The following is an 8,716-nucleotide window of genomic DNA, read 5'->3' as shown; positions in this document are numbered from 1 at the left end:
AGGAATGTCGCCAGTTTACTTCAAGATGGCCCCAAGAGAGCCGTCGAAAGAGTACAATGGTACAGCACAGAAAAGGGGACTGCAGTCAACCGGCTTTAGCACTGAAGTATCAGAAAAAAATAAGGAAATGGGCCTTTGTTCCTGTGCCGGCAGTAGTGAGCTACCTCATTCTAAACTTTCTAAAAACTTTCTGCTCAACAACACTATCACTCCAACTTTCTCCCTTCATAGTCATACACCCCCCCCCTTTCTCCCCTATCCAGAACAAGGGACAACCCACTCCCCCACTAACAACCCCACTAGGAAGCGAGGCAAGCTGTCCGATAACAGCTTTGCAGTGCAGCTGCAGTAACAGCTAGTTGTAACTATTAGAAAGTTGTCGTTATTTATCAACATTGTTTTCAAAATAAATTTTGCTTATTTCTATCTGCAACTGCGGCTACGTTTCTGTTTATTGAGTTCCTAAGCGAGCGAGGCTGACCTTGAACACCTTGACATAAACACTCACATTTTTGTGATAATTATGCAAGTTCAAGTGACAAAAAATGTTCATGTGCGCAAATACATTTTTTTTCCGGAACTAAGCATTCCTTTATTGCTACACAATTTCCGCGTAATTTCGCAAGCAGGAGCACACCAGAATTACTGTAAATTTGTTGAGTTCAGCTATGTTTTCTTTGTGAGGTCGGAATTATGTGAAAAATGAGCTTGATAAAATTGTTATTTTCAGTTCTTACAGCGAAGCCGCAGTGTAATTATGGCCATGGAGTAGCGGCAAAGTAACGTGCGGTCCTTTCTTTCGGCAATGGTAACGGTAACGCGTCATCTTTTTTTGTAGGGAACGTAGGCGGTAACGCGCTTTTTTTTAGCGTAACGAGTAACGTATTTAGTTACTTTTTTTCGATAACGCCTACAATGCTGGTTGTACCCGACTTATAGATCCGTTCGATTCGCCTGCACCACATGAACTGGTTCCCGTGGCACTCCAGCTCACATGGCTTCATTTCAGCGGTGAAACACGGTGCGCTCTGAACCACGGCATTCGTTTGAAAGTAGTGCGAGTGTAGTTCAGGAAAACTGCAACCCTTCTCGGTGGTTAGTGCCGAAATAGTGCAGCTGCAGCCGCCATGAAGGCAGATGCAGCGCACAACTGTCACTGCCACATATCTTGAAGCACGACTGAGCTAGGTGTCCACTGTTCCAATAGGGCAGTTATGTGCCTTTCCTTTGCTTTCCAAACTCCCGCTGCATTGGTTTTATAGCATAAAGCAGGTGTCCACTGTCCCTGGGTGCCAGTTATGTGCCTTCCCTTTGCTTTCGAAGCTCAGGGTGATTTCAAGGTCAATTCTGCATGGTCTGTGATTGAAGCCCGGCCGAGGTCCCGTAGTGAAGCTTTCACTTCAAAACAGCTTAAATCATTTCACTTGAGATCCCAGCAATGTACAATATTCCAAACTCCCATACCGACCTAGCTTGAGACATCCCTCCTCCATCATGCGCTGCAGATCTCAATACAGTCAAGGGCATAATTTCAAAACATGGTTTCCTGACTCTCACTGAAAAATAAATGTAGGAGGGTCTTAGAGACCAGAACGTCACCGCGATGTCCATCGTATAAAAAGATCTCAAAAAACAAGAAGGAAACTTTGCCTCCAGCCAACTCCCGATGTGCACTGAACCTCCCCCGGACGTCCTCAAGACGTCTTGAATGTCCGCAGGACGGCAAAAGTAGTTTTAATGCCCGCGCGCTCACTGAATCCAAAGACCATACATCCCAATTAAATCCCAAACGGTGCTTCAAGTGTCAAAATAGCAGCCGCCAAACCTGAGCCAAATGTGCATCTGATGAACACAAATCCAATGACTGTGCCTCAGCACCAAAGTGCACTACTGTGGTCACCCTATCATGCCCAAATATCCTACGCTCAAGAGAGCTCCGCCTCTGCTGAAGCGAAGGCAAAATTGCCATTGTGACCATCGCCTCCCTAGAGCCTGGAGACGTTCGTTGGAGGTCCGCAGAGTAGCTGCGGGTGCATGAGTTGCAGGCTTCTCCCGATTGCGGGAAGCCTTCAGAGCTGCCAACCCAGGGGCCTTTGTCAGAGGTGGCCGAGCAGTCTTTGCTGCGTTTGCCGGGGCGCGATATGGCCCTGCCTCTGGCTCAGTGTGTATTGGACGGTGTGGTTCTCCACTCGTTGCTCCACATCGGTAGCGAGAGCTACACTACCTGCAGTCTCTCAGTTTCGCTGTGGGCCTTCGGCGCCACTTGTGCGCATGCGCGAGGAGCCGAATGACGTCACAGCCACGCCTTTCCTCCGCCCGGGAGGCGCCGCCGAGTGACATCCCAGCTGCCGGCGCCACGCGCCAACGCTGCTCGCCTCCGACCGAGACTGCGCATGCGCGCGACACGCAGCTGGCGTGTCGTGCTCTACTGCACATGCGTGGCAAGGGGAGGAGGAGGGTCGCGGTGTATAAATGACGGTGATGCGGCAGTGGAATAAGCAAAACAACTAGACGTAACAAGGGATATACTGTACCTCTCACTACGTATATCCTGGCATAGGTGAGCTAAGCCACTGCGAATTTTTTCCTGTGAGCAAGAACATTCCTTGTGTTTGTGTGAATCGTCTTCACGCTTCCTGAAACGTTGTATTTTCCTTAGTCTTAATAGTTATCTCTTTTCTTCCAGCTGGAAATAAATGTGCAAACCGAAATGAATGCGTAAGTGCTAACCCCCTTTGTCATAACTGCGGTAAGCCCCACGAGGCAACGTTTTTCTGCTGCACTGTTTACCAAAAGAAGAAAAATCATCTACAAGTGCATTCCAACAATACAGACTATAAGTCAGCAAAAACTGCTTTAATTGAACAAAACCAAATCCAGGGAAGTCACCGCAGGAAAAATTCATCACCGGGGAAGAAAGCTCCTCAACCGCCGGACAAAAATAAAGGCAGTCATCTGTGCATTAAGGACGTGGTTGAATTCCCTCCTCTTCCACCGCATCAAAATGTTGAGCACCTCCTGTAGCGAGTACATGTGAACAGTTCACGGCAGCCGCAGTATGCAACCAACCACCCACACGAAGCATCTGTTCACCAAAACTTTGTTCACCAACTTTGTTCATCTGTTCATCTTCACCAACTTTATTCATCTGTTCACCAAAACATGCTAAAATGTTCAGCACTATGGTTATATGAGCGACTTCGAGCAATTTGCCGCAGAGCAGAGAGACGAGCATGCCGGATGAATTATAGAGAAGACATCAGAGTTGTTAGGAGTGCACAGAAACATATTGAGCGCCATTTGGACAAGCTCGCAAGACGGGAATGGCGATCCTTTTGCGCAAAGCATTATCCCAGAAAGTCTCTTTCTAAGGTATGTAGCAGTGTATGCAGCCAGTCAGCCGTGCCACTAAATCCTTTTAAGTGCTTAGGTGTAAATGCGAATATTTTTCGTCTCGGCGCAGCGGAGGCTTCTTGTTCTAAGATCATTGCTCGATTAACAGCCGTATTGGTGCCATTGCCTCTCCAAAGCTTTACCCCTTCACCTAACACTGTCCTCCATGACGAACTGTTCTCTACGGAAGAACTCCATGCGGCTCTGGCAGCTACCAATAAAATGTGTAAGCTACACTGACCTTTTTCACTTGAGAAGTAAGGCCAAGGTTCAGCTCACAGTTTATAACACCTCCTGGGGGTCCGGCTGCCTTGAAACATGCTAGAAGCATGCACATGTCATTCCTATTCTCAAGCCTAGAAAACCATCAACTGACTTAAGCGCCTACCGTCGCATTGCACTTTTAAGCTACATCGGAAAGCCGATGGAGAAAATGGTACACTCTCGCTCTACCTGGGACTAGATGAACAGGGGAATTTACCGTCCGACCATGTCTGGTTTCCAAAAAGGATGCAGCAGCAGCATTATTGCCCATACCAGTTGTGTCAAACGCAGCAGAGCAGAGTGGTCTATGACCATTGCTGTGTTTCTTGACATGAAGGAAGCCTTTCATAATGTCACACATGAGTCAATTCATTCAGCCTTACAATAAGTTAGCATTGGTGGACGAATGTATGACTGGCTAGGTGACTATCTGCATGAAAGATGAATTTTCACGTCAGCAAGTTAAGGTGACACAGCTCTGCATCAATTAAATATTGAGCGGAGTACCTCAGAGGGGGATTTTAAGTCACACCCTTTTCAATATCTCACAATTGGCTTGGAAAAATGGTTACCACCTACAGTTGAACTCTCCCTCTATGTACATGTATGGTGTTCCGGATGCAACAGGCGCATTGTGGACGTCTGACTACAGAGGGCGAAACGCTGCATTGAATCATTCTTAAGTCAGCATGGTCTCAGCATGTTGCCAGATAAAAGCCCAGCAATTGCATTTTCGAGGCGCGATCTTTCGCGCTACGTGCTGAAAGTTGCTGGTCCCCCAATACAACACGTCACAAGCCATAAATTCCAGAAGGTGACACTTGACAGGTCGCTATCATGGTCCCCACATGTGCAACAGCTGAAAGTCAAGCTCTGCTCTTGCGCCTCTATCATTTGTATGCTCTCCACTATCAGAAGAGGCTGCTCTACACCTTCATTACTACGACTGTATGGAGCGCACTGTGAAGGCCTTCACTACAGTCTCCCAGCTCTTCAGGGTATTTCTCAAACAAATATTAAAATCCGTGAAGCTATGCAAGCTAAAGCCTTGCGAATCTGCATTGGCCTTCCCAAGAACACCTCCACAGTGGGTACTCTAGCAGAGAGCAGACGCCTATCTGCATCAGTACTGTTAACCCTGGAGCTCCTTCGTGCCGAGGTGCAGTTTGTGGCTCGTGTATTTAACCATCCATTCACAGAGTACTACATAGAGGAAGTTTCTGATTTCTGACCTTCTTCCATAAAAATACCAGCACTCGTCACAACCTCCTCCCCATCTTAGAGGTACATAGCATGGCACATCAGGACAACAGTCCCTGGCATTAAAATAAAAACAAACACCCCTGATCCTGCACTTGAGTACTTTGCTCTTGAGAACAATTATGGTTGCTACAGTGTGCACCGCCACATCTACACTGATGGTTCTGACACTTCCATCTCATCACCAATTGGCGCCTGGACTCCGTCATTGTGCACCACAACTACAGCGACTCGACGACTGCTACCGAGCTGGCTGCTCTAAGAGCAGCATTTACTTACATTCTGCAACAACTGCCAACAGCGTGGGTTATCTTCAGTGACTCTTGCACTGCACTACAATCAATAAAGTCATCACGAAGCCTTCAGGAGCACATCGTCGATGACTTGAACTGATTACACACCGAGGCCTGTCAGCTACGTCACCGTGTTGTGCTGCAGTGTTTACCCGCTTACTCCAGCCTCGCAGACAACGATCATGCTGACGGTGCAGTGAGGTCGGCACATGGTGACACATCCTTGCTCCCACACGTACCCTTTTCTCGTTGTGATGGCATGAGTCTTCTGACTACTAAATGCTGGCAGATGCAACACTCTTTTTGGTGTAATCCGCAGTGTCAATGTAGACCCCTTCTTCATATCAACCCAACCTGTGACTTCCGCATGCCACGCAATTTAAATATACATGATTGCAATTGCTTGCACTGAATCCGCATGGACATTCCCTTCACTAAATGCCATCTTCATAAAATTGGTGCATCAAGTAGCCCTCTGTGCCTGGCATGTGGTGTGCGCGAAGATCTTCAACACTTGATCTGCTGCTGCCAAACCTTTATTAACCATTGCAAGGCACTGTTAAGTGCTTTAGGACTCCATCAGGATGGCCCCGTGCACCTGGAGCATGTTCTTTGACCCTGGAGTGATATAGCTTTGGCTACGTAAGGGACAAAAGCGTTATTAGTTTTTCTTAGCGAGATCAGTTCGGTGGACACACTTTGATAATTATGTGTGTTTGTGAGCACGTGAGTTTTGAGTATGCTTGATTTCACTTTCCACCCTTTATTTTTTTCCTTTTCCTCTCTTTTCCACCCTCATCTTCTTCTCTTCTTTCACCCTCACCTGGAGTAGCATGCTGGGCTAACAACCAAGCAGACCTCTTCTGTATTCATTAGTCTCTCTCTCCCTTCAGCAAAACAAGGGTCCCATGCAGCACATAAAATACTCTGTGTCATTTCTAAAGGATCAGTTGGTATTTGATTTCAGGGAAAGAAAAGTAAATATTATTTAACGTGACGAGGCTGTTCTTGACATTTCGAGACGCATAATCTCACAGTTCCTTTTGTGAGAGAGCAACGCCATGAGTTGTATTTTGTTTACAGATTACGTGATACAGGTGGACCAGCTCTGCAACTTTCATTGCAAGGCTAATCTTGCCTGCCCCTTAACAACATCACTAGTGCCACAACATCTACATGTCCTTGATAAGAAGTGAAATGTTCATGTAAGTTACTCTCTTAAGGTAACTGGCACAAATTTTTTTCCCTTCAAAAACAGTACACTGCTTGAATTATCAGTTACCCTAACAAATAAAATTTTAAGACTGCTAGGCGGTGGCCTAGAAGTTTGGGCATGTGCCTGGCATGTGGACGGTGCCGGGTTCAATCCCCAGTGCTGCTGGGTAGGTGCCAGCTTTCTACAGGCCTTGCGTGTAGCTTTTGTGGCAAAAAATGCCTTGCAGAAGAGCCCTTGATCGGAAAATTTCTTCAACAAGCCAGTAACTTAAATCTGCTTTATGCGATAAAGCCCAATTGTGGCCCTTTTTTCAATGTTTTAGGACAGGAAGACTACTGTTCCTTTGTCTTAAGAAGTACTCATCAAGCTACTTTAGGCAAAATCAAATTTCAATGTTGGAAAAGAACATTATGTGTTGCATAGGTAATGTTGGTTTACATTACACACAGCAAAGCCGTCAAACATGAAAGATCTATTTTTCACCGTGACCATACATCTTTCTACAACTGTCGCACCTCAAGCCAACCTCGGCACCATTTTATAAATTTTGAAAACAAGTAAATTGGAACCTTTGCTTCAGCCTTATAGGACTTGGCTGACAAATGATACATCATGCAGCCCCATGATTAATAAAGAAACTAATTTCAACAGGTTTTTCAGTACAAAAACCTAGTCTCTGAACACTAAGAATATTTTCTGTAAGCGTCTTTGTATTTCCCCAGTGTTATGTGGTATATGCATTTCAGTTTGCACGTGTCTTTTGGTAGCGAAACGTCCTATGTGTGTTAATGAAAATTCATGAACACTTACCATAGGTGGTTGCATTTGACAATTTTATTCCCCTCTTCTGCTTTGTGCTCTGCACCTAATTTTTTTTTCTTTACTGCTTGTGCTTGCTGTATTCCCTCCTCATATCATAGTGATGTAACGAAATCTGACTCGACATAATTGTCCTACCATAACGCAACACAACCGATACAGATGGCTTAGTAGTCTTATAAACTAATACTGCTCATGTTGCCGATACTGGCAAGCATCAGACTGATACAAAGTTGTGGTACAGTTTTCATATAAAATTATAACGCATTCTGACGTGCTTACCAAACAATGTGAAACATTTAGACTGTTTTATAAGCATAGCATTCATATTGTGCTTAGAGTACACTCAAAATTATGCTTGATATGTATCTGGTCTTAAAGGGCAACTGCACCACTTTTTGAAAATTCCAAGCTACTCAAGGATTCAAATCTATACAAGCTGTAGGTAAAGCATGCCAACAGTTCTGGAGTCAGCATTTAAAATATTGACATAATCAAAGATTAAGTTTTAGCCTTTTCCTCACAACACCGGAGGAGTGCAGAGAAGGTTGGTGTGACGTCACGGAAGGCAAGATTTCAAATTTTCACTGTCGTCGACCACACCCTGTCGTGCCTTGTTGTGTGCTGCTGAACAACGGTAGGCGACATTTGCCTTCGACGACCTTAGATTTTTTTTCCTTGAAAACAAGCCTTGATGCATTGGAAATGTAGCGGTACCTTCGATGACATCATGATGCACACCCCAACTTGGTGCTATGCGCTGTGGAGAAGCTTCAACGCCGTCAGGATTTCAGACAGCATTTAAATCATCATTTCAAATACTCGCCCGAAAGGACTTCTCATGCTTTACCTTCAAGTTTCATACATTCACCCCCTTTAAGCTCTTCGAATTTCTGTAACCTATGCAGTTGCCTTTTCAATGTCAAACTTCGCTAGTTATGAAACTTATTATATTTGTGCCATTAAAATGCTGATGCTTGAAATCATCTGCTTCCCAGAGCCTCCATTGCTAACGAGTAAAGCTAGCACAAGGAAGCATGCCTTTTCTAGGCACATAACTTTCATCCTTAGAAGCACCTGATGTAACATCGCTTGGTGAACTCCATCCATTGCGAGATGAAGTCCCCTCCAATATCCCACATATTAACCATGTCCTCCTGCTCTAGATGCGGCCACCTTATCCCTGCAATCAAAATAATCTCACCTGCCCACCTGACTCTCTGCTATGTCTTTCTTGCAACAGAATCCATTCCTTTAGTATAATGGATCATCAGTTATCCGTCCTCCACATACTCACTGTGTACATTTCCTTGATTTCAGCTAGCATTTCCTTACCTCCTACTTGCTCCCTAACTCATTAGGATCTCCTCAAACCCTTTATCGTTGCCCTGCCATGTTACTTTCCATGCTTCACTGCGCTGTCCTTAATTAAAATACCACCCTCATTATCACTCTCAGAGTTTTTCCCTCA

This window comes from Amblyomma mixtum, chromosome 3, assembly GCF_055824585.1.
Source record: "Amblyomma mixtum isolate Tamu chromosome 3, ASM5582458v1, whole genome shotgun sequence".
Classification (NCBI taxonomy): Eukaryota; Metazoa; Arthropoda; class Arachnida; order Ixodida; family Ixodidae; genus Amblyomma; species Amblyomma mixtum.
Note: the sequence above shows the minus strand (reverse complement) of the source record.